Source organism: Dermacentor variabilis, chromosome 5 (assembly GCF_050947875.1).
Source record: "Dermacentor variabilis isolate Ectoservices chromosome 5, ASM5094787v1, whole genome shotgun sequence".
Classification (NCBI taxonomy): domain Eukaryota; kingdom Metazoa; phylum Arthropoda; class Arachnida; order Ixodida; family Ixodidae; genus Dermacentor; species Dermacentor variabilis.
Window position 1 is genome coordinate 154,649,049 of NC_134572.1, and position 27,531 is coordinate 154,676,579.

Consider the following 27,531-nt stretch of genomic DNA (forward strand, 5'->3'; position numbering starts at 1 on the left):
GCTACCCGGCCTTACTGGAATGCCCTGATGGCGGCTTTCGAATCGCTATACACCCTGTCTCTCCGACCGTCTTGCATGGCGAGTGCAATGGCCACTTGCTCGGCCACCTCTGGGTTCGTCGTCCGGACGGAAGCACAGTTGATGACTTTGCCCAGCGTGTCAATGACGGAAACCGCAAAAGCCTTGCCGTCTCGATATGCAGCTGCGTCCACGAAGCTTGCTGCGATATTGTCTTTGTTTATTTGCCTTAGTATATTAAATGCTCTTGCCTTGCGACGACCTGCGTTGTGAACGGGATGAACGTTGCGGGGCAAAGGGGCGACCACGATCTTCTCCCCTATTTCTCTGGGGATTTGGGTGTCTTCAGCCAAGTTCTTGGTTGGTGCGTGTCCGATTTCCTCGAGGATACGCCTGCCGGCTGGCGTGGTGGACAGCCGAGTTAGCTGGGCCCGTTCCTGAGCCTCGGCCATCTCCTCCATGGTGTTGTGTATGCCGAGCCGAAGGAGGTCCTCTGTATGCGTTCTGACGGGCAGCCCGAGGGCTCTCTTGAAGAATTTTCTAATGAGGGCATTAAGCTTTTCCCGCTCGGCTCTGAGCCAGTTGTGCATGGCCACCGTGTAGGTGAAGTGACACAGCACAAAGGCGTTGATGAGCCGAAGCAGGTTGTCCTCCTTGAGGCCACGATGTCTGTTCGTGACCCTTCGGACGAGGCGAAAAGCATTGTCGGTTTTCGCAATTATCTTGCGTAGCGCAGTGCCGTTGCCGCCGCGTGATTCTATGAACATACCCAGGACTCGGATGGTGTCGACCCTGGGTATCGGGTCACCGCTCCGAGTGAACAGGTGAATGTCACTTTCCGAGACCGGTTTCCAGCCATTGGGTCTGCGGCCTTTTTCTTTTCTATAAAGGAGAAGCTCAGATTTGGTCGGGGAACATCTGAGTCCGGTGGGTAGCAGGTACTGCTCCGTGACGTCTACCGCCTCTTGCATGGCGCTTTCCCCTCGCCCTTCGCTACCGCCGGTGCACCAGATGGTGATGTCGTCTGCGTAGATGGTGTGTTTGATTCCTTCAACTTGGGCCAGATTCCTCGAGAGACCGATCATGCAGATGTTGAAGAGAGCAGGCGAAATGACCGAGCCTTGCGGCGTGCCCCGTGCGCCCAGGAGCACCTCGTCGGAGACGAAGTCGCCGATCCGCAGCCTCGCTTTCCTCCCCGTCAGGAACGAACGGACGTAGTTATATAGTCTGGGGCCCAGCTTGAGGTCTGCCACGGAGGCCAGAATGTATTCGTGGAGAACGTTGTCAAACGCTTTCTCCAGGTCGAGTCCAAGCAGGGCCCTGGTGTCTCTGGTACTGCCATCGATGATGTGATGTTTGATCATCTTCATGGCGTCCTGCGACGAGACGCCGGCACGAAAGCCAATCATGTTGTGAGTATAGATGTTGTTCTCTTCGAGATATCTGTTTAGTCTGTTGAGGACGACGTGCTCCGCCACTTTCCCAACGCAGGAGGTGAGAGAGATCGGTCGGAGGTTGTCCACGTTCGGAGCCTTGCCGGGTTTGGGGATCAGGACGACGTTGGCGCTCTTCCATTGCTCTGGGACGCTGCCGTTTTTCCACGTCTCATTGATCTTCTCGGTGAGGTATGCGATCGAACCGTCGTCAAGGTTCCGCAGCATCTTGTTGGTGATTCTGTCGGCACCTGGCGCACACTTCCCCTTGAGCGCGAAAATGGCTTGCCTAATTTCCCCCACGGTGAAGTCTTCGTCGAATTCCGGACGGGCTGGTCCGATGTAGTCGGGAAACCGGTCTTCCTCGTCGCCATGCTTTATGGGAAGGTATTTCTCCATGAGCTTGGCAACCAGCTCGTCCCCGGAACAGGATATGGTAGCTTCGTGAAGGGCTCTGGCGAGCGTGTGTCTCTGACTTGATCTGGTGCTGCCCTCGTCGAGGAGATGTTTAAGCATTCCCCAGGACTTGCCGTTACGCATCTGCCCGTCGATCGAGTCACAGACATCGTCCCATTGCTGCTTGCCGAGGGTCCGACAGTGATCTTCGATGGCCTTGTTATGCTCGGAGATCTTTTTCCTCAATCTTCGGTTAAACCTTTGTCCTTTCCATCTCAGAAGCAGCGCCTGCTTGGCCTCGATCAGATGGGCCAGCCTACTGTCCATCTTTTCTACCTCCAGGTCGCTGACGATCTTCTTAGTGGATGACTCGGCGTCACTCTTGATTCGCTCGCACCAATCTTCCAGGTCTTTTGGGACGGGTGCGCTGTCGTTGCCGCGGAGCTTGCGAAAAAGGTCCCAGTCCGTGACAGTGAATTGTCTGGATTTACTTCGGGTGACTTCGAAGCGGGTCTCGAGCACATGATGGTCGCTACCAAAATTTATTGCGGTGTTGCTCCACTCGGCTCCCTCGACGTTCTTCACGAACGCCAGATCGGGGGTGGTGTCCCGGCTAACCGAGTTGCCGATTCGGGTGGGGAACGCCTTGTCCGTGATGAGCGTGAGGTCCATTTCGTTGGCGTTCTGCCACAGACCCCGACCCTTGCTCGTGTCGTAGACGTACCCCCACACGCCGTACGGTGCGTTGAAATCTCCGACGACGACCAAGGGATGGGTGCCGGCCAGGTCGACGGACTTCTTGAGTATCGTTTTGAACTGCTGTTGCGAGTTCCTAGGATTGCTGTAGATGTTGAGTATGAACACGCTGTTTCTCCGCTGGTTGCGTTGTCTCGTATTGAGCAGAACCTCCGCCATGACGTATTCGACCTTGCAACTCGCCAGCTTCAGGTCGTGAGACAAGTGTGTAAGCCTCCTGTCGACTAACGTGCACACTCCCCGACCTTCGGCCTGCACGGAGACGGCACGATAACCAGAGAGGGATGCGGCAGAGACGAGGGTTTCCTGTAATGCTATTACTTGTGGTTTGTTACGTAGCGACCTTAAATATTGCTGCAAAGGAGCCCTCTGGACGACTCACTAGACGCGGCTTTTTTACGTATGAGCCATTCATTCCAACGAGCCACTTAAGTTTTTCTATTTAAAAACCTACAAACCAAATTTCTGCGACCCTTAATTTGGTTCGTGCTTTAGCAAGATTAACGTACTTTCGTTTGGTCTGCTTGTTCACACGTCGTGAATAAGCGCACAGAAAACGAAACTAACTGCAATTTTATACCGGTTTCCAGCTGAAGATCATGCTTCTCAATCCACCTGAGCCTACGTCAGTGCTCACGTAGCCTTGATGTATACCATTAATCAGATGTTCTCGTGTACAACGCGCAAAATCGTGCGCTGCGCTATACGAGAGCGTCGGTGCGCGAGACCATCACCGGAAGTGCGCAGCGAAGCAAGAGAAAAAAAAAGAAGGCAGGGCTCGTGATTTACGAGTTTCGCGGACCTGCGGCTATGGTATGGCACAATGAAAGGGAGTAATTTCGCTTTCGAAAGCTGGACGCGGGAAATTGCAGACTCTCCATGTTGGCGCTGAAGCCCGTCATCTTAAAGCATGTTTTCACGGCACTTCGAATGTTTCTATCTGTGCTACTTTTGAACGAGTTTCAGAACTCTTGCGATAGAAAGCTCCCAAGAGGGCACATAAGAACTTTCAACGTAAAACCAAAGTTTCCCACGGGACCTGGTGAGGGGCCCTTTCCGGTAGAAGGGAAAGCAGAAACAGGCACGATCGTATGGATAAAAGTTGCCATTTGTGGATACCACGCCACATAAGACACAACGCGCGCATTGTATCTGGCTGCGCCCTTCTTTATATTGTCTTACAGCTACTTTACATACGGTAATACCTGCGTATTCGTTTTTTTTCTTTTGGCTACAGAACTTCTTTAGAGCAAGGAGCTACGTGTCACGTTTCTCAGGATGCAGCCTTCGCCTTTTTTGAATAACACTTGTCCGTGAATACACTCGTAATGATAAGAGAGCATTAGGATCGTGTACTTCCGTTCATCAAAGGGCCCATGGTAGTAGGAAACCCTATGGAATGGAGACTACAAGAACTAATGTATACTTTTTTTAAAGTCTTGAGAACAGGAAATTCATGCTGCGACGTAAGCTATAAATCTCCAGAGAAAGAAGTTGATGATTTTGCGTCTGAGCTATTTGGGGAACAGGGCAAACTTATCCTACAAATACAAACATAAAAGAAATACTGAAATGATGCGGAACGTAACGAACATCAGCAAACACATAAGTAACACAAGCTTCTACTATTGCAAATATGTTTTTTTTTTCATTTTGTGTAGCTTTGGGGCGAGATGTAGTAGCAAGTGCTACAAGATAGCAGCAAATTAAAACGTTGCGGTGGCCTAGAGGTTGTATGCGTGAGAGTACTTTGTTTTGTTGGCAATTGTCTGAACAAATGACGATATTCTTTTCGAAGTCTTAATTTATATAAACAAGAGAAAGAATACGAAAGCAGTAATACGCTGCTTCTTAAAGCCACGATCTTTTAATACAGTATCACTCCTTGCCACCAAAGGAGGGTCCATAATTGTAGATCAGCTGCTGCGTGCCAAAATATTTGTGGAAAGCTTCCGCAAATCCACAAAAAATAATATACGCGTGGTTTCGACACAGGAGCTGAGGATCAACGGCTATTTAGAGAAGAATTTTCAGGAAATGCCGCTGGGCGTAGAGTGTTGCATAAAAAGTGACTACAAAAGGAAAGCGAATAGGTCACATTGAAAAATATGGTTAACATTTTCTATACGTGTCCGCACGCGAACGTGCAAACCAGACAATGAAGAATAATCCCCCAACATTTGTGGAAAGCTTCCGCAACTCCACGTAGAATAATATACCCGTGGTTTCGACACAACAACTGATAATCAATGGCTATTTAGAGAAGAGTTTTGAGGAAATGCCCCTGAGCCTAGAGTTCTGCATAACAAGGGACTACAAAAGGACAAGTGAATAGGTCAGATTGAAAAATATGGTTAACATTGCCTATACATGCCCGCACGCAAACGTGCAACCCAGACAATGATGAATAATCCCCCAACAAAGCCCTGCTGCCTGTTGAAACTGTGCCTGTCACCATTTGCACTATTCTTTGTCATAATAACAACTATATTTTCGTGAATTTCATCCTGCAGCTGGAAAAGTATGAGCATGGAGCAGCATCGCATTCGTCAGATTAAATTTCCTTGGCATATACACTGCGATCCATCTAATAAATGCAGAGAACTGGGCTTTGTTTTCATGCGACAAGACTCGGAAAAACTCGAATTGCAAAAAAGAAGAAAAGAATGAAAAAGTGAAACGTAAAAGCGAACATCGTTTCCTTGTTTGTTGGTCTGAAGCTGTATAAAAGCGTCAGCGCACTCATAGGCTTTTATACATTTCCGCCTGCTAGCCATGACAAAGGCTTCAAGCATGAAAATTTTGGTGGCTCTGGCAATATTTTGCCTTCTCTTTTCCAACATACAACAGTGTAATGCGGCGGACAGACCAGCTGGTGGTGAGTTTCTTCCAGGCAGCCCACGACACGGAGGTCATATGTTTAAGAAACGGTTTTATTCCATAGGGGAAATGCTCACCAATATACTCCATTAGCGGTCTGCGACTGATGTACATGTAAAATCATAGAAAAGAGAACAAAGATTAACAAAAATTAGCCTGTGCTTGGTGGACAAGTATTTCATTTTTCTTGGCTGCTAGAAGTAATCTTGTCATATTCGCTCGTAGGAATTCGCGAGAGCGTGTCCAAGTCACGAAACCATTGTAGGCTCCCTACTATGAGGGCTACTCGCACATTTACTTCTTTATGTAACAGAGTAAATACCTGACTATTAAAGCAATGTTCTTTCGCAGGGCCTTGATGACAATATTTTCAAACTTTTGCCGACACCAACACGCGCACATAAAATACAAGAATTTCAGTTCACTGTAATTATACGAATCGTTAAAAGGCATGCAGTCAAAATCAGCTGCGAAGGCGGGCTGCGAGTCGAGGCGAATGACATGAAATTAGGCACTAAAAATTTTAAGGATCCGTTGCAGATTGAGACAGGGCTTATGTTATATTTTCTGACGGGCTTGAGAGAAATGCCATGTTTTTAGACAAAATTGGCAACGTGATACAATAGGTTTAATTGTGACAACGAGAACCATATGAACCGATACTTCATGACCTCATTCACATGCACACTAAGGTGCTATAACGGAGCCGTAGGCGAAACTGGCGCGTACGCCAATATGCTAGGCTTGTACGCGTTGGCCCTAATAGTCACGATGAATACGACAATCGTCCCAACGTGCTATTTGCCGTAACAGAAATATTAGCTTTGCGCAAATATTTCATTTTCCGAAAACAATTGCAGTATTCATTTTAAATTATATCAGACCCCTAATATCAGGAATTGCTGAACATTCGCTCTCTTTTCAATTTGGGAGATACCAAAACCTTCAGCAGTCTCGAGCAAAAAAGAATATTTGGGTCGTCTTCGTTTCAAAATATGTTGCTGCAGGATAAACAGTAAATGCTAGCATCAGCTTGTTTCTGTAGAATCAACTCGAGTCATTCAATGAGACCGTTAGGCAGCCAATGTTTTCATTGCTCCGATTTGGCAAAATGAGTTTTGTGTGGCAAAACTAAATGTCGTTGCACAGCTTTTGCGAACGTCCAGTGCACTTCCCAACTTTAAGAATACCCCAAGAAGTAAACATGTGGTTGTGTGATAGTCTCTTGTTTAATTAGCCATTTCCTTTGTAGCTATAATAATAATAATAATAATAATAATAATAATAATAGTAATGTTTATTGCCATTAAAAATACAAAACAAGAAGAACAGGCCGGTCTAAGCCTCCCTTGGCTTGTAGGACCGCGCCTATGAATACGATACACCATGGCAAAAAAGAAGAAAAAAATACGTTAATTGAGGAGACCACTAGAATAAAAAAAATGGATGAAACAAATGGAGAAGAACACGCTAACATTTGTTTACTTAAAACGACGAAAGCTTAAGCAAATATTATGATGCAAAAAAAGTTCAGGAAGTTAATGTCACCGTCACTGTTTTAATATTTCTTGCAGCGGGCTCTTCAATTTTACACTAAGAATTTCATTTGGTCAATTGTTAAATATGCCTGGCACATATGCGCAGCGTATGGCGCCACCATAGCTTGTGACTGAACGATAAACTACATACGGGACATGTTCTTTAATTTCTCTTGTGGTGGTACTTTATTGTTTCAATGCGCAATTCCAAAAGTGTTTGACGACAACTGTTTCAATACACGATGAATTAAAATTCGGTAGAGCAAGTTCACGGAAGATATTTGCAGCGGTTACTGTTGTGGAATTGTACGCAATATTTTAAGAATATATCTTATAATCCTGTCCACTCGGCCTCTCCAACGCTCTGAACAGAAGCCGAAGACTATAATACCATATTTGAACGCACTGTAACCCAGTGCATGTATAACAATCTTTTTTACAGACAACGTTGTGAGTTTTGATCTTAAACAACAGCCAAGCTACTGACCTCAGTTTAGAGCCAATAAGTGATAAATGATGGTGCCATGATACGTTACTATCAAAATAGATTCCGAGATATTTCAGACAGTCCACGTATGGGAGAGGCGCACATTTACAAGAAACACAGTCTGACTCATGTAAGTAGAGAGGCATGTTAAATACAGTAGTTTTGAGCGGAGAGCGAAAGGAAACAAGTTGTGTTTTTCTAAGACGTGATCAATAACCGGCAATGTAGAAATTGACCGATAGCTTTCAGTACTATCTGTCGTCCCTGATGTGTGTAGTGGTAAAACAAGTGCAGTTTTTATGCATTCTGGAATTTCGTCACCTTCCAAAAACATTCTGTATGTTCAAGATAACATCTGACAGCGGACTCAAATTCCTTCTGATGGTGTGTAAAGATACTCCATGATATGGATTGGGCTAGTTAGGACAGAAACTGTATAGAATTTCTTCCAGATCAGTCTTCAAAGTTGTAGGAAGAAAAGCTGACGCAGATACTTATTGCGCTAATTACCGGGTGTTATGAATGAGAGACAGCTCTTTTGGACGCTCTAACAAAGTGCCTGCTGAGAGCAACAGTCACTGTTGGTGGGAGGTTGCTGAAAAGCACGAAAAATTGGCCGCTTACTCGAACTCACTCCTCTGAGATGATTTAACAAACACCAAGTTTTGCTTACTTATTTGAATATTGTTTGAACTTATAAAAAGTGAGAGCGCTTGGTGCAACACAGAAGAGCAACAACTCTATTTCTTGCAGACTAGTATTCAAAGCGCAGTGCTTGGTTTCTTGCATTTCTTCTGCAGCGTTTCCACAAGGTGTCTCGATACGAAATGGAAGCCGGAATTTCCGTGTTCATCCAACAGTGACCCCTTCTTATCGGCTTAGCTATCAGCCATCGGCAACGTAAATGAATTTTTTTTCAGTTGCGTACATACCTTTCATACATTTTGCCCGACCAATCTTCTTTGGTAAAGGATGCCGTGACAAATGACCTGATAGGCTTATCACGATTCGGTCGATTAAGAACGGGGACAAGGCATTTGCGCTGCCCACATGCCGTTCGACCGACGGCGTTCCAGACACGTCCGGTAATACAAGATGGCCTAATACAAAGTAGTGGTCCGCCAAACCTTTGTGGAATAGTACACGACCTAAATCAACAGTTGAGAGCTCTGACGGCTCAGTAATCTAAACAAGATTGCACAAGGCTGTTAATAACTAATCTCGCTCTAGTAGGAGCTTCAATTCTGCATTCCAGACCATAAGCGGACAACGTGGGTAGATAATCACAAACAGCCACTTTTTCTGGGCATGAAATATTGACATTCAATTCTCCAATCAAGCAGAATTGTTTCACTGAGCTCCGCTGCCTCAGGGTTTCCTCAAGGCCTGCAAGAAACCCCGAATGGCTGCATGACGGGTGGTCGACAAATCGATAAGATATTGACAGAAATTTACCTCTTACAAACTTTGACCATCTTAGATTCGGCATGTACAAAAAGATAAACAGAAGAAACCGCTCTTATAATAATAATAATAATAATAATAATAATAATAATAATAATAATAATAATAATAATAATAATAATAATAATAATAATAATAATAATAATAATAATAATAATAATAATAATAATAATAATAATAATAATAATAATAATAGTAATAATAATAATAATAATGTTTATTGTCACAAAATATACAAAACAACACAAACAGGCCGGTCGAAGACTCAGCTGGCTTGTAAGACCGTGCCTGTGAATATTATAGACAAGACAAAAAATATACGTAAATTGATGAGACATGAAGGTAAGAAAACGAATGGAAAAAAAATTGAAAAGAACAAGATAACCTTTGGTTATCTACATATAATAGAAGAAGTTGAAGAGGAAAATGTTGCGATACAAAAATGTTCAAGAGGTTAATTTTACTATAGCTGCTTTAAGAAATGTTTGAGCGCGCTTTTTGATGTCGCAATAAAAATTTCTTTTGGCAATTTTTTAAATATGTCAGGCACATAAGCACAGCGTCTGGCCGTGCCATACCTTGTGGCTGAACAAAGAACTACATAACGGACATTTTCTAAGCTCTCCTGAGGCGGCGCTATTTTGTTTGAAAGCTGAATTCCAGAGATGTTTAAGGACAACAGTTTCGATAAGTAATGAATGGAAATTCGGTAGACAAAGTTCACGGAAGGTATTTGCAGACGTTACTATTGGGGGAATTGTATGCAACATTTTTAACAATATTTTTTTTATAATCCGGTCTACCCTGCATCTCCTACGATCCGAACAAAAGCCAAAAACTGTAATGCCGTATCTCAAGGCACTGTAACCTAGTGCATGTGCTACAATCTTTTTTACAGACAAGGGTGCAATACTTCTGATATTAAACAACAGCCAAGCTACTGACCTCAGTTGAGAACAAATAAGGGATAAGAGATGCTGCCACGATAAATTACTATCGAAATAGATTCTTAGATATTTCAAACATTCCACGTATGAAATAGGCGCACATATACAACTAACACAGTCCGACTCATGCAAGTAGAGAGGCATATTATTAACAGTAGTCTTGAGTAGCGAGCTAAAGCAAACAAGTTGTGTTTTTTGGGCATTAACAACAATTACATTATTAGAGAACCAAAGCATTGCCTTGTAGACGTCATTTTGCATCATTGCAGTGGACCTTTTATAAGGAAGGTATTTGGCCAATAACACAGTGTCATCAGCATACAGGAATACAGGACATTTCGAAATTGCTAAAGGAAAGATATTAAACGAAGATATTAAACAACCATAGCAATAAAATAGACCTCTGAGGAACTCCAGCTTTCACTGACAGCTTATAACTAAACACGCTCTTATCATCGGTAGAGACCACCTGAAATCTGTTGCTCAAGTAATTTTCGAGAACTTTGTAAAAAGGCCCACGAAATCTCTTAAAATGCAGTTTACTTAAGATTTGATGATTCAGGATGTCAAACGCTTTCGTTACATCTAAAAATACCGCACATGTGAAAAGATTCTGATCGAATGTCCAGAACAGTTCATCTCAAATTCCTCAAGCAGTGTCACAGTACCAGGCCCTGAGACAAAGCCAAACTATCGATGCGTTATGATTGAACGCTTGTTAAGAAACGAAGACAAAGTGTGGAAAAGGAATTTTTCTAAAACGTGAGCAATAACCGGCAATGTAGAAATTGGCCGATAGTTTTCAATACTATCTTTCTTCCGTGACCTGTGTAGTGGTACAACAACTGCAGTTTTTAGGCATTCTGGAATTTCGTCACCTTCCAAAAAACAATTCAGTATATGCCGGATAATATCTGACAGTGCATTATAATTCCTTCTCATGGTGTGTAAAGAAATTCCATCATATCCAGTGGGCTTAGTAGGACGGAAACTGAAAATAATTTCTTCCGGATCACCCCTCAAAATTCTCGGAAGAAAATTTGACGCAGATACGAAATGCCCTAACGGCGGAGTGCTTGTATATGGAGAAACAGCCCGTTGCGAAGCTTTAACAAACTGCCCGTTGAAAGCATCGCCACTTCTGTGGGAGGTTGCTGAAAAGCACCGAAACTAGACCGGTTATTGGAACTCACACCACTGACATGATTTACCAAAGACAAAGTTTTGCGTTATTATTTGAAGATTGTTGGCATTTGTAAAAAAAAGTAACGGCATTTTGCGCCACGCAGCAGACCAACAACTCCCTTTCTTGCCGACTCGTATTGTAATCGTTGTCTTTGGTTTCTGGGATTTTTTTGGCAGCGTTTCCACAAGTTGTTTCGATACGAAGTGGAAGCAAAAATTAAAGTGTTCATCGAGCAGTGATTCTTTCTTATCGGCTTAGCTATCAGGCATGTGCAACGCAATTCAATATTCTTCAGTTGCATACAGAACCTCTCATACACTTTGCCCGAAGAATCTTCTTTGGTGAAGGATTCCCAGTCAAACGAAACAATAAGGTTATCAAGCTTGGATTGATTAACAGCAGGGACAAGGCATTTACGCTGCCCAGATCCAGTTTCCACCGATTTCGTTTCAGACGCGTCTGGTAAAACAAGACGGCATGCTACAAAAGAGTGGTCCGCCAACCGTTCTAGAATAGCTCATGACTTAATGAACAGCTGGGAGCTCTGACCGTTATGTGATCTAAACAAGATTGCACTAGGCTATTATTAACTAATTCCGCTCTAGTAGGAGCTCCAATTGTACATTCGAGACCATAAGCGGACAACGTAGATAAATAATCACAAACAGTCCTCTTTGCGGGCACAAAATATTGATATTCAAGTCTCCGATCAAGCAAAATTGGTCCACTGAGCTCCAATGCCACTGAGCTTCCTCAAGCTCAACAAGAAACCGTGAAAGGCTGCATGAGGGTGGTCGATAACTGGATAAAGTATAGACAGAAAATGGCCTCTTGCAAACTTTCGCCATCACAGATTCGGCTTGTACAAAAGATGCATCAACAGAAGAAACTTCACAGTTGTCGTTTACATAGAGAGCAATATCTCCACCATGACGCCCGCTTCGCGTAACGAAATGTGCGGAAAAGCCCTGCACGGTAAACGTAGCAAGGCAAGCCTGTGAAACATTGATTTCTGTAATCACAAATATGTCTACAACGTTAGCTGCGGATTTAGCCAGAAATTTAGGTTCGTCCCAGTATTTACGTAGAGTTCGAATATTAACGCTCACAATGGTAAAATTTTCATCAGAACTGCACAGAAATTCTGTTTAAATGAACTAAAGTCTGGTAGTTAACTGAAAGAGGAAGGCATGTTGGCTAAGCAATGTTTCCAGGTCTACTTGTTTACCAATTCGAACTAGAGACGCTGTTTCATTCTTTTTCACGAGCAGCTTGTCTCAGTTTGTCCAACAATACTGACAACCCTCCTCCTTTGCCTTCGTTCTCGCTTTCCAGACGAGGCCACGGTTAACTTTGGTCAAGTTATTATTGAAGTAGATCTTTGGAAATGTTGCAGCTTCAAGTAGTTTCTTAAGCTTCCCCGCGCTTCAAGCCACTTTTCCTTCCAAATTACAGATTTGACTTTTGAATGACCGATTTTTGCTTTTAAGCGGTGTACGGCTGCAATATCATCCGACGAAAACCCCGAGAGGTCCAAATTTGCTGCCATTTGCGTGATTGTTTGTGTTAGGCTTTCATTACTTTTCACGGGCAAACCGTGGATCCTCAAATTCTTTATTCTGCTGTACTGCTTACTTTCATTTTGGTTTTCTTCTAGCCTTTGTGTTACTGCTGCCTTAGTTAGCACCGTTGTTTTCAGAGCTTCCAGTTCAGCGCAATCAGACATTTGACGTTCCTGAATGTCCTGTTGTTTCAAAACAGAAGCGTACTTCTTGGACAAAAACGATCCTTCGAGTTCCTTAGCCGATTTCGATACAGCCGTTAACTCTTCTTGCAGCAATAGGAGAGAATCAACCTTCTTATGTAGAATTGGCAAAAGCGCAAACGTTTTCTTAATTGCCTTAGCTCACCCAACAGTGAAGACTCAGAACCACTGTTTTCTTCCAGTTCCGTCTCTGTACCGCTGTTTAGTTTCTTGTTACTTCTGCACGTTTTACAGACCCACGCATCTCTCTTAGCAATCCCCATAGTAGTGAAAGTGTTAGCTGCTATTCCAGAACATGACTGCCCTAGATGATAAGAATATTTGCACTGAACACATGTCATTATTTTTCCATCAGTAGGCAGAGCCTTATGACAGGAAATGCAACTGTCATCTTTTCCCATTGTACACAGCAAACTAGTTAGATAACATAAACATGCATATATACAACAGCCGGGAACCTAATCTGCAAATCAGGCGTAGGAAGCGGAAAACTGTTCATTGAAGGAATTCTGGTCGAAACCCACACAGCTAGTATCGCTCACCAGGCGAAGCGCACAAAACGTTAATGGCGCGCCGTAACTGTCACTGGAACTGACAGCTTGTGTTGTCGCCTCGCAAAGAGCAGCCCAAAGCGACTACTATGTCGAGGAGTGGGGCGAGGCAGGTACTTTTGCGTTGAGCGGCAGCCCGCAGCAAGTAGCGATGCATGCGCTCTAGCGTTGCCCGGGGGTAGCTGTATGCTGCAGTATTCTTGCTGAAATAAAGCGGTGCACCGCATACTGGTATACACAGAGAGGACGTCGTCCACGTCCGGCAGCAGCCGCCATCGTAGCTGCCAGCTTGTGTTGTAGCCTCGCAGAGAGCAGCCCAAAACGTCTACTATGACGAGCAGGGGAGCGAGGCAAGCACTTTTGCGTTGAGCGGCAGCCCGCATCATGTAGCGGTGCATGCGCTCTAGCGTTGCCCGGGGATAGGTGAGTGCTGCAGGATTCTTGCCGAAATAAAGAGGTGCGCCGCTTACTCGTTGACACGGAGAGGACGTCGTCCACGTCCCGCCGCAACCGCCGTCGTAGCTGCCAACTTGTGTTGCCGCCTCGCATAGCGCAGCCCAAAGCGACTACTATGACGAGCAGGGGAGCGAGGCAGGCACTTTTGCGTTAAGCGGCAGCCCGCAGCAAGTAGCCAACTACATCTCATCTTGTGTGCCTTGTCAACACGGCAAAACACCCCACATCTGCTACTGCTGGGCCCCTGCAGCCCTTGCCTTCTCCTGTCTCTCCCTCTAAGGTCGTCATAAGAGATCTATACGGGCCTTTTCCTCTGACCGCCAATGGTATACACTGGATCGTGACAGCTGTTGATCATCTCACTCGCTACGCTGTGATTGCTTCTCTACACTCTGCAACAGCTTCTAATGTTGCGGACTATTTCCTGCGGAACATCTTTTTACACTGTAGAACACCACGCGTTCTCCTCAGCTTCTTGGCTAGGTCTTTCTGTCTCCTATTCTTTCCTAATTTCTTCGAATTACTAGCACTGCTCATAAGACAACTTGCGGCTGCCTTCCACAGCTCGATGGCTTGACCGAGGGTTTCTATCATACACCCTCCGACATAATCTCAATGTAGATCAGGCCGGACCACAAAATCTGAGATGCAATCCTACTGCTGTGACTTTTGCCTGCAACACTGCACCCCAATGTATCACCCGCGTTTCCTCATTCTTCCTTGTCTACGGCCGCTCACCAACTTTCGTCCTTGATGCATCTTTCTTCTCTGTTCCTGTGTCCTCGGCAGTTCTTTGATACGTACAAGTCGTTTCCCGCTTCGCCCACTGCCACTTCCTCGCCCGCATTAACACCATCACCCAATATACTCGCAAAAACCACCACCACTCTACCCACCGCAGTGTGGTTTTCTGCCCTGGCAACCAAATATTACTCCGATCACTTGTACGTGTCCCCAGTTAAAAGCGACACATTTTACAGTCGTTTTATTGAACCATACTGGATTCTTGAACGAATCTAACCTGTTAATTACCGCATTTCTCCTCTCTATACTCCCTCGGACTGTCGTTGTCGCGGGACAGAAATTGTGTACGTGTCTCATTTGTAGTTTATGTACGAAGTGTTTCGTAGCACACCTCTGCTTCCAGGCTTGCCACTTCCGTCTAGATGGGATAATTAGTGGGAGCTCAATATTCGCATCTCGTGTTGCTCAACTGCACATATCAACATATCTTCACATATCATCATCCAAACCGCGACTTTTCTGTCCTCATAGAGCGGGATTTTCGAGAATAAAGAAGTTCCTCAGAACATGTACTTTTATTTATTTATTTTCATTTATTCTGTAGATGCGTCCTCAATCAGGCATTACAGTAGGGGTGATTTCATTCAAAATACAAAAGTTTATAAAAGAGTACTTATACACTCAAACCAGGGTCAAAAGCATCAACAGATACAGTTAGTACAATATCAGGCAAAAGAAGATTCTAGGCGCGTGCTGTCTGGACAAAAAAAATTCCGCATAATGACACTCTTAAGAGGAAGTTCCTTAAGTTCCCTTCTTTATGTTATATGCGGAGGTGGTTTCATGTATTTCGGTGGACTAATGTCAGTACGAAAATAATATATGAATTAAGGGAAATTGAGCCATCCACCCAATCGTGGTAATTGCTACAAAGGAAGCCCATACGGGTTCCTCGGAAGAAAAGCCTCGCAGTTGAAGAAAAATTCGCCCTGGTCCCGGACAACTTCGAGGCTTTTCCTTCGAGGAACCCGTATGAGTTTCCTTTGTAGCAATTGCTACTATCTGGTGGATATCTCATTTTCTCTTTATTGATTACTTCTGTCGACGTTTGCGGATTTCCACAGAACTATTACAACGAGCGATATGTGCTATAAAAGAATTTCAAACGCAGAATTCTTCAGTGAGTCGTCAGGTGCGGCCATTCAATTGGATATAATTGAATATAATACATATTCATTCAACATTAAAGTGCACGTCATGTACATATTCATTCCACATAAGCCGTGAAACTTGTGTGCGTGACTAGAGGGCCGAAAGAGCAGCGCACTGATCAAGTAAAAATACTAATAATTATAATCGTAAAGATGAAAATAAGATAATAAAAAATATAAAGAATGGGAACATAACCCTTATACGAAAATAAAGTGGACGCTGAAACAACACTTATACGATCAACAATGCGTGCCAGTATGTGGAGATGAACGCTGAGAATAAAAGCAAGAACCGGCTCGGCTGACAGTAGAAGATTGAGTTTAGAAATTTGTGGACTGCACCCAAGCTCCCGAGAACGTTTCCCGGTTACATGGCGTAGATGGGCAAGGATAATATGTAGATTATTAAAATAAGTGGGAATATCAAACAGCGCTTCTTCGGCCATAGCTTGTTTGTGGCTAAACATACCACAGTATGTTTAGCCTGTGTCATACTGAATTTTCTGTTATATATATATATATATATATATATATATATATATATATATATATTTATATATATACCAATAGCACAGGAAGAGAACTTCGTGTGACCTCGAAGAATTGTTCAGTGCAGGCCATATACGAGTATTAACGAGACCTCATTCTAGGCAGCAGTTTAATTTCACAGCCTGAGAGTCCCCTCGCACCCCACCGAGGTTGGCCTGTATCGGTGGTGTTACCTTCCTTCATGTAATTCTCTTATAGTTTGCTACCACCAATACAGCTTCGTCTTTCCAGTGAAAGTGCAGCCTATATTTTTTTTTCGGGGGGGGGGGGGGGGGGTGAGGGGATTGCTGTGAGTCCGAGTATAAGCGCTGCTGCGCATGACTCCCATTGATTCTGATTTCTAATTACTGAAGCTTGGCCTCATTTCGGTTACTCAGTGTGTTATATATATTTATTTTAGCGCACGCAAATGGCCATGTTTCCATCCCTAATAAAACCAGTATATTATTAGAAGTCTTTTTTTTTGTCAGCCGTTACCATTGCCTACTGGAAAGAGAAGCAATACTGAGACACGTAGCATTCATGCGTATTTGACACACCGTTTATAAAAGACTCTGCCAAAAGGGCCACTAAAGTCTGCAGGTTCTTTAGGGGTAACAAAGCACGTAAACCAGTCTGAAGCGAGGTGAACATACAGCAACATATTAATTCTCTAGGCATAGACTATCAATTCCATTAGAAGTAATTGTTAATTGGCTAGCACCTTCTCTTTAGAAATAAAATAAGCTTTGTCCTTTATATATATTTACGTACAATGTTTCTGGGCACGGTGTCCGCACGGGCAATATAACAAAAAATGTTAAGTTGAAAAAAAAACTAATGAGGTAGCCGCCGCTAATGCTTTAATGCGCTACTATTCTTTTGTCAGCATTTGCAGAAATAAACCGAAAATATGAATTAAACGCCGTTGACGTGCGCGTGAACGACGAAGCAGTAAGTGCATATCTGCAATAAAATTTTAAGTGTAAAAGCTAGACGCACCTGAAAAGAAACCTCAAGTTGTGTAGGTAACAAAACAATAGTAATTACACTTAAGGGGGGAGAGAAAGTGGGCGGTGGCATCGCCATAAGGGTGGGAGGTCTCTCTGCCCCTTCCGAAAAACTCCGGAGGGGACTCGGGTCCTGTATCTCCTCTAGAAACCCTCCCCCCCCCTCTGTAGTCGGCGTCTATGAAGTGGGACATACTAACGTGCATTGCGACATGCAGTGCACTTGGCGCCATACACTATGGAAGCCAAAATGCTGTCGTAAGACAATACAAGTAGAAAACCTCTTGATAATTTGAACTTACCGCCTACAAAAGCGCGAACAATGCCTTCTGGTGTAGCACACCTCGGTTTGTTCGACAGCTTAAACATGCTCAGCTATCAAATTCACATGTGCCCTTTTCAGAATGGTGTGCTAAGACCAGCTGGACGTCCGCTTTTCGCATTCATAGAACGAAAAAAGAATATGAGTCGATGCTGCGGCGCTTGACGTCACTTGTCTTCGCCATAATTAAAAAAAAAAACGGCAGTCACAGTTTGTTGGAACTTACTCGTGTTGATTTTATTACTAATCTATCCTTGCTAGACTGAAAGATCTCGTATGCTTATGCTGTCTGCGCGATCGACCTACGAATATATTGTAAAATTAAATTTCGCATTTAATAAATGATATCTTTTGGTAACTTCTCACATGCATAGCAGACATGCACAGCTACCTAATGTTCTATCAGATACATTTTTAGGCCGACCTTTTAAGGTGCTTGTTTGCCTTTCGACGCGATGCTTTTTGCAAGACGTTGGAACATCACAGTTTTTATTTTAGGGATCTCTGCTGAACCTTCGAAGTTTAAATATTTTTCAGCTAGGCTATGTTGATCGGGCTACTTTCTATATTTATTGTTGCTTGGCCCAGATTTCCTTGTCTTCCGAGAAAAAAATTCTGACTTTCCAAATTTGCCGGCATTTGCCGGTGCCAAGAGCACTTGAACTGGTCGATTATTTGAAATAATTATTTTGGCAGTCGCATCACTTCATTGCCTTGCCGTACACACCCTTTGAACGACTAGAACATAGAATGTGCCTTTAAAAAGAAATGTTGATTGATGCCTTCTGGTTCAGCTCGAGAAGAACAATAAATTTTCACAAATATGCGGAAATATTTTGGGAAGGAAAATAAACGGGGAGAACTAGTTTTGATCAACATACGCAAATGTTTATATGTATGCCTGTGGCGCTCGAAAAAACACTGGTTGATTTGGCGTGGAATGACCCAGTGTTAACTTCGCCACTTATGTTGGCTCATGTTGTAAATTATGTTCCCATGATAGTCCGTAGCGATGAATTTGTCCACATCTTCGGCGTTGTTCTTGCCTAGCCCAATGTGGGCATGACTGGACTGTGCCTTTACCAGCAGCCTCATGCAGCCGCCGACCTAAAATTTTGCATCACAGAAAAGAGTGATTCATTCTTATTGGGGCCGTCGCGAAATTCACGCATTATCTGCGGCTGACCCTTCGCAGTCCTATCTGACTACTACACTCTCTGGTGGCAATCATCCCTCAAAGATGCCGCGGGCCATCGGGGTCACGTGTCAAGCCTGCGTCAGGACAGTAGCGTGCGGTATTTTTCATCGTACTATAGGGGAATTTTGGTTGGCTCTAGTAGGAAGCCTTTGTTCTTTATTTTGAATTTAAGGTTTTATACGGCTGTATGCGAACATGAGGTAGTTCTCCAGGTTAACTTAGGCCATATTTTATTGCTACGGATCGTTTGCGAAATTCTGGTGTTTTGGATCTGTCTGTCTGTCTGTCTGTCTGTCTGTCTGTCTGTCTGTCTGTCTGTCTGTCTGTCTGTCTGTCTGTCTGTCTATCTGTCTGTCTGTCTGTCTGTCTGTCTGTCTGTCTGTCTGTCTGTCTGTCTGTCTGTCTGTCTGTCTGTCTGTCTGTCTGTCTGTCTGACCTCCTACGTCTTGATGCCGTCGTGGTGGTTTCTTCATCTTGATACATATATAAGAATGGTTTAGGGAGTAGCATGATATGTATGCATACAAAGCATGAATGACGTGTCATGACGTCAATGATGAATACAGCTGTCATGCCGTGTATCAAAAGACGTGGGTTCGTATCCAACGTGTAAGACCAGTTGTTTTTTCATCCCCCTTTATTTCTATTTACTTATAATTTCTTTCTTCCATTAGGAACCCCAGATCATTTCCTCTCTGCTGGTATTGGTGTCATTCCTTTTTAGTGTCGTATGTTCTGATTACTAGAAATCGGACCTCTCTGTTTCCTTTCTTCTTATTCATTATATATGGAGCGTCTCGAATCCCGCAGCTTTGATGCCTTCAGGTAGCATTTGTGGGTTTATTCAGCGGTTTCCTTCACCCAAAAAGTTCACGTACTAGGTGACGCCTGCGCTAGATAGAATGTTCCGCATTTACTGCTATGGCTCTGAGTGGTAGTGCTTGATAACACTCCCAGGTTTAATTCTTGTAGATAGACTTTAGTGTCTCAGAAAGCGGATCGAAAGTGGATGGAAGTGTGTCTCTGCTGCGAGTTCATCCACTACTTGAAGAAGTGGCGCCGCTGCTTTTCCGAAGTCCATTCCATATTTTTCAGATGTTCCGAGATCCCCTGCTTTCCTTGATACACTTTGAAGTTTATAAGGTATCCGTTCTTGGCATTTAGGCACCATACTTTATGCCCGAAGCGGATAGGCTTTCCGCGTATGAGCTGTTTACAGCCATGACGACCATAATACTCAATCATACTTTCGTCATAACTCAGGTGACGCACAGGTTGAAAGTGCTCCAGAAACCTCGCTTTCAAAAGTGCCATCAATGGACGCAACTTTGCCAACTTGTCACTAAGTCTTAGGCTTGTATTTCACTCAGTGCAGCAATCGCATTATCTGTAGGAAGCGATTTCTTCGCATAGCATTGTAAGCCACCGTGTTGCGCATATCCGTGCCGCTGTCCCAATAGCACTTTTTATCTGGCAAGCGGTTATAGCCGGACAAAACAAGCCACTCCAAGAAAACTTTTCTTAATTGTTCTCTGGTAACCTCCGCATCGGGCATATTCAAACTAACGCAAACTTTCTTGTTTGTTCGACTAGCAGCTGCACGATGGCTTCGTCAAAAAAGAGTTCGAAAAACTCAACAGGTGAAAAGTCCCTGTAAGCAGCAAAGTTTGGGCCCGGAAATATGCCAAGGCTTTTCTTGAGATCACCCTTCGACCGCTTAGAAGCAGTGGATAATTTCGCAGGAATGGCCGCATCAACTACAGCAGAAGAAATCTGTGATGTTCCGTCACTTTGCCACCGGGGTCGTTGTGGTCCGACTCGCATCCACCAATGCGGCATCCTTCAGAAAAAAAACAGCTTCAGCGCTGGCTCATAGCTGCCACTCGCTTAGATTGTCAATGAGTCCGTCTGTCTTCATCGGCCGAGTCATCAGAATAGGTGCTAGCCTCTGGCGGCTCAATATAAATCACTGACACGTCATCTTCCTCTTCGAGTATCTTCGCTATTTCTTCCAACATCTACCTATTCAGACAATAAAATAACAAATAACCACTGCGGGAACACGCCAGCGGCCGTGTAAGAGATTATAATGCAGTTAAAAAAATAAAAAGTTAGGCATCCTAAAGGCCCAGCTGACCATATGGTAACGCACAAGATAACGTACTCGTTCATGGATAGATCAAACATTAATCTTTCACAAATGCTCATCGAAGGCCACATATTCAAAGAGCAATACGGAGGTGACTATACCCGACTATTGCTTAAACAAGTAGTGAAAAAAAAAAACACTTAACCCTTGGAGCGATGCATCGCGACGTTACTCGCAGAGCAACACTTATTCCCGCGTTTGCGAGGGGCTCCCACAAAATGACTGACAGCTGCTGACGCTTGGTATCCATAAATGGAACTCTAATCTGTCAATCGGCATGTCAAAGGCAATTTCTGTGCAGTTTTGTTAATCTTAATTTATTGAAACCCACTGTGCAGACTAACGTGACCATTTGGTCACGCTGGTCTTTAATTAAGCACGTGAATCACCACACGTAGTGTAACAATGTTCCCTATAGTTTCTTTGTTAAACGTTTCCTGAACAGCGGTCACCAAAATCAATCTACTACTCGCAGGAGGCCAAGGCAACGGGCCAAGAGGCGCTTATGGAGGAGGAGGTAATGCAGGAGCGATGGGAGCCGGTGGACGAAGAAATGGGGTGAATGGCAATCCTGGTAAAAATAATGGATAGGCGGCATCAATATTATTATTACCTTTGCCGCTAAACGACGGCTATTTGAATTGTCGAAACAAAAAACAACAACTAGAGATGTTCAATAAGTGTTACACGCAATTGCTCGGCCACTCCATATAGCAGTGTCTTTACTTCGCACGGATGCAAATATTTCCGCTTTGACTGGAGTGTGCAGCACGTGCGCCATACTTCTGTATTGGTTTGCTTATGAAATGTGCATTGTACATGATTGTTAGGTAATAAAGTTTGTTTTAATTTGAGGAATTGTTTTTTTATTTAAGGTCCTCAGAGGCTCCGACTTGTGGCACTGCATGCGGCAGCTTAGCAAAGGGTAAACACATTGAAATTGAGCGGGAATCAAATTGTTGCTCAATATACAGCAGTATGAGAATAAATAATGTGCAACAGATAGGAGTAAAATTAATAATTTTTACTTACGCATCGCTATGGCTGAATAAAATCAACAGCTTTGATATTCAGCACATGTAATTGTTGAAATTACGTGCTATACGCTAACAGATGTATCAAGGAGAATGTACTCATTCTCCTGCGCATATTACTCAAACGATACATTAATATAAGGCAAAAAGACCGCTTACTTCACTTACAAATGTCATACGATTACCCACGTTTGCAATGCCATTGGGAAGGTCATTCTAATCTGCAATCGCTCAAGGCAGGTTGGATGAATTAAACGTGTTGGTTCTACGAAATAGGCGTTGAAAACTATGGTCCTTGTGCAAACGTCCTGACTTAAGGTATGGGATAGAGAGTGGTAAGAAAGGCGCATGTATGCTATCACTTATTTTGTGCACGGAACGACAGTATTTCGATAATTCTGGACGTTTCTAAATGTGGATGTGGTAACACTTTCTTGATGTTAGTGACGCTAGATTGTATGCTGTAGTCTTTGATGATAAATCGGACGAAAGGGTTCTGAACTCCTTGAAAGTTTCAGATTCGCTAATCTTCGTTATATGATCATACGGGGCCGGTATATTCAAGTGGAGCGCGGACAAATCTTAAATATTTACGAGCACTTAGCGCCGTGAGGATTACGTTTCATATAGCCGATCATACATGGCACTTTTGCTGTAGACTGATATGAGTTGACTATGCGGCAATCGCCGCCCTATAGACACATAGATACTTCTACAAGGAGGTGGTGGAAAGACAATGGTTTGCGAAAGCGTACCTATATGAAGAATTATTGTTTTTACGATTAGAGGTAATAGCGACATTTTATATGAGAATCACCAATGAGAGATGCAGTAAAATGCTCGTTAAAGTGAAAAGTGACAGACTGCGATCGCATCTTACGGCATAACACACTGCCGCCCGCAAATAATTGAAAATATGATAAAACTGTGCTACGCCAGCTGTTTATGAACATCCACAATAAAAATGGGCCAAAAACACTCCCTTTGGGTACACCTGGTCAGTTTAAAGCTGATGTCGCTTGATTCAGATTAGAAGTATATTAATCAATATGGTCGCACTGTTTACGGTAGACAAAGAGATTTCGAAGTCATGAAAGTGTCATGGAATAAAGATAATACATGCCAGAAGATTAGTGCTTAGTCGACCGGATGCTACAATATTGAAGGCCTTAGAAAAATTGATAACAAAATTTGATTAGAAGTTATCTCTCGTAAAGCGTAATTCTAGTGAATAAATAAATGTTTTTATTTTGAAGAATTGTTTGTTTATTTAAGTCCTCAGAGACTCCGCAATGTGGCAATGCATGGGACAGGTTAAGAAAGGGTAAAAACATTGAAATTGAGCGGAAATTAAAGCGGCAGAGGTCACAATAATATTGCTGGCGCCTACCCATTATTTTTACCAGGATTGCTATTTATCCCATTTCTTCGTCCACCGGCACTCTCGCTCCTTATTACCTCCTCCTCAAATAATGAACTATTGTTACTTTGTAATGATTGTATTTGACAGCTAAACCCCTTGCTAAATTAGTGCTTGCTAGGTAAGGAGAAACTTAGCGAAAGAATACATTCGTTGAATCTAGGCATCCTCCGCAATTATATCTGACGTCGGTTTGGTATATTTATGTTTGTTTGGTACGTATATATAAAAAGTGAGCTTTTATTTTGAAGAATCGCTAGGCCTAGGCTACCTAGGCTACCTAGGCTACCATTGGAAAAAAACATGATTTGAAATCGGAAAAGAAAAAAACGTCCTAGTACAATAACCGACTAGAACTATCGAATAGAAGCAGACTATCGCAAACTCGAAAAAATACAGGCTCGAACATATAAAGCTTACCTCAGCGTACAGACCATTTGAACCACGTTACAAAGAGTGTTGCCGCTTGCTGCATACTGAAGCTGCACGATGGACACTGCATATTTAATGTTCCTCGTTTGGTTGCATCAAAATAAAGAATCGCGACCCTCAATGTCGGACAAAATGTGGTATTGCTAATGGAATTCTATAGTGTGCACTACGATAAAATTTGTTAAGCATTAGGCACCCCGCGCAACGATCTATTTTTGTTCTACTTTGCTCACACCTGTAACATATGCACTTAGAACATACATGGTTATATTGCGCTGAGTTTTACACTGACGATAATAAATGAAGGACAGGACGTGGACGGACGCAGGGCAAACTACCAACTGTTTAATACAGTCAAAGAACGCGCTTATATGCAAGGAGATATGGCGCGAGGGGGGGGGGAGATTTTAAAAGATATGTCTTTTTATATCTTTATTATGTAATGGTATTCGAGCTAACGTATTCCAAAAAATGCTTCAATATCATTCATAAACAACATTAACTTGCTGTTTGAGGGCGATACACCACCGTAGATAGCTCGAATATATTTCCTACACATCAAAATTCGTAGTCATCGGTATTAACTTTGTATACTGGTAGGATTTCATAGTCTTTAGAGATGTAAGTTTAAAGAGGGACACCACCTCCACGCCGATATGTGCGGGTCATAAATTTTTCTAGTCTTCAAGACACACAGTATCGCATCCTTCTTTACACCATGTCTCTGTCATCATAAATATGTCAAATTTGAAAGAGAATTCACTTAGGATGTATGTAGTAGTGTTTTTTCCCTTGAGCAGATCATATAATAAAATGTAGCACAGGGTTTAAAGATTTAGAGCGAAACAAAGTAAAATTAGGTGAAACAAACTCTTGGTCATTCACCACCATTAAAGTGAGCAAACACTGTTTAATTAAGTTATCTTTTCATGGTCGTCTTTGCAAGCAATCTTTATGCATCCGAAGGCTCTGACTTCCTGGCGAAAAGTTTCCCATTGAAGGTCCAAGCCGACTTCCAGTGGTGGTCATGTTTAGCTTCACAGCCCTGCCAAGCGACTTTTCAGAGCCGCGAAGAGGTGTTCGTTTACGTATATCGATGCTGTGCTATCTAGCCCAACGTCACAGTTCGTAACCTGAGCCTTCCTTGCCTTCTTTATTATTGCTTCAGGTTTTGCACGGGACTTGAACAATATGTTCGTTTTCTTAGTGTTGCAAGTCGGCAGGCGATGACATCCCTCAATATCAGTTTCAGCTATGGGCTCACCAATAGCGTTGCCTATTTTGAGAACAATGCGCCTGATGTTCTCCCCGTCTTCTCTCAGCACCCCTTTGTTTCTAGATTAGAGTTCCTGGAATAATGTTCCACTTGTACAAAACGTCTTTCGAACGAGCGTGCGCTCCCACGCACCATCTCCGAAGATGGAGTGCGTAGAGCGCACTCGGACAACGCGCATCGGAAGTAGTCTATAATCATTCAGCTGACTTGGAGCACTCTGACGACTAGAGCGTACACGAGTTCCTTAAGTCAACGTGCCCATAGCCTTTTCATGCGCACGAGCTTGGTTACGTACGCACGATCTCGCGCGCTGCGTACCTGGGTGGTTGCGGACGCCCAGCTAAAACTGCCCATGGGGAACCAGCGCTGGATAGGCGGCGCGTCGAAAAGAGTGCGTTGCACGCCGCCCTGGCGACGAAATGCGGCATATTCAAGCCTCTCGACCAGACGACACGTCCGCGGCCGTTTCATAGTTCGCACATATGGTTCGCATGTTTCCGTTTTCGCGCCGCTTCAAGTGGACAATTTTTATAAAGAAGCTAGTTTCATCAAGTGAAGAAATGACGAAAGAAGCTTTTTAAGCTTTATATACTTTTCACAGTGTGTCGCGGCGAGCACGTGCGTTTATTTAACGGTTGCGCCGTGCGCCGTTCCCATGCTTGTGTGGCAGCCTGCCTCGCAACTCTAGTAGCTAGGGCGCCGGTCTTGCGGCGCTATGGACATTCCATACTTCTCTGGCTTGACATAAGAAATTCTGATGTTACTTGGCCACAGCAGTCAATGAAGAAGAAAGCTTTATCGTATCAGCTGACTCGGGCAAGCAAAGGTTTGAGTGCTCCGCTGCTTGATCCGTAACAACGCTGGCTACATTTAGCACTAATTACATAAATTTACTGGATGCATCTCAGCTCCGAGTCATTAGCCGCATGCGCATTTTTAAATACACATAGGCGGCTTAGTCGTGCGTGCGCCGGCAGTATGCGCACACAATTCCTATAACAAGGCAGCTTCCCTGCCACATAATTGTTGGCAATGAATGGAAACTCCGTAACAACCTTTCATAACCTTTCATATCGTTCGCTTGGTGTGGTGGCATCGGAAGGAGCTTGGCGGTGGTATTGCGAAGGAAAAATGGTTGGTACACATGCCGGATGGTGCATGCTATTGCTCATTTTGTTTCCGACGAAATGCTGACTGCAGATTCTGCTGTTTGGTACTGCAGCCATGGCTGACCGCCTTCACTATCGAATAAACTAAGTACACGCGCGAAATTCGATTTAGAAACCAGCCCGACACCGCTTGACAGCTCGACAAGACGGGAACTTACTCCGCTCGCCTGACTGCTTGGATCCAACGCCGCCTCCGTTCTTGCTCCTAGGGTTTAGATGGAAATACGCCGAAGGCTACATCCTCCCTCATTCCGACGTAGTTGTGACACTTGTATACGCAACAGTACTGTCGGCGTCCTTTTGTTTTCCTTCGACTTTCAGCGCACGCAACGCCGCTACCAGCAGCAATTTTCGTCCGTGGTAGCGGCTTTGGTCTTATAGTCGAGCCCAATGATATAGAGAGAGCACATCGACTAGGGCGTTACACCACCAACCGCAAACGACCCATCATAGTGAAGATTTCATCCTTCAAAACTAAAGAATCTATATGGTCCAAAACTAAAAGGCACAAACTTCAGCATTGGCGAAGGTTTGAGGCGTCCAGTTCGAACTGCCCGAAAACAGCTCATTACCTTTGCTAGGAGCAAATCCGTACCATTTTCAGTACGATTCAAGACATTGCATATTGGAGCCCAGCGATATATTTTTGAAACTGCAGCAGGAATTGTCAGAGCCGTATCGTAGTGATAATGTCGCCGTCAGCAACCACGCCATCAGCACCGTAAAATGCGCAAGAGCGAATCTTTGATTTTCTGTACTTTATACAAACATATGTAGTTTTCTTCCGAAACGCGTGCTCCTGTCTCAGTAAGGAGGACAGGAGGCTTTCCAAATCTGGAGAGACAGAGCCGGAAACCTATTTGACATGGGTTCAGTAACGAAATTTAAGATATCTAATCCATCGTACGATCATATAAAACTCTTTCAATTCATTTTACCATATTTGACGTAAGAGAAATAGGCCTAATGTGGTTAAGATTGTAGCCGGCTCCTTGTTATTTAAGCGGCGGAATAATTTTGGTTTTCCTCCATTCTGGTGGAATCCAAGTATTTTTTAGAGAATAATTCACTGTGTTAAATGTCGTCAGGTATTTCAAACAACATTTTTGGCATAGCATTGGAAATCCCGTCAGGACCTGGAGCTGAGGCAGGGAGAGATCT

General features: G+C 43.7%; 1 long non-coding RNA gene across 1 annotated transcript; it reads left to right on the forward strand.

Annotated features, from left to right (window-relative positions):
* The first annotated feature begins 5,367 nt into the window (after window positions 1-5,367).
* Window positions 5,368-21,893, forward strand: LOC142582005 (uncharacterized). Its single transcript, XR_012828351.1, has 2 exons — window positions 5,368-5,481; window positions 21,515-21,893. It is a non-coding gene; the product is annotated as an uncharacterized LOC142582005 (long non-coding RNA).
* Window positions 21,894-27,531: the final 5,638 nt, after the last annotated feature.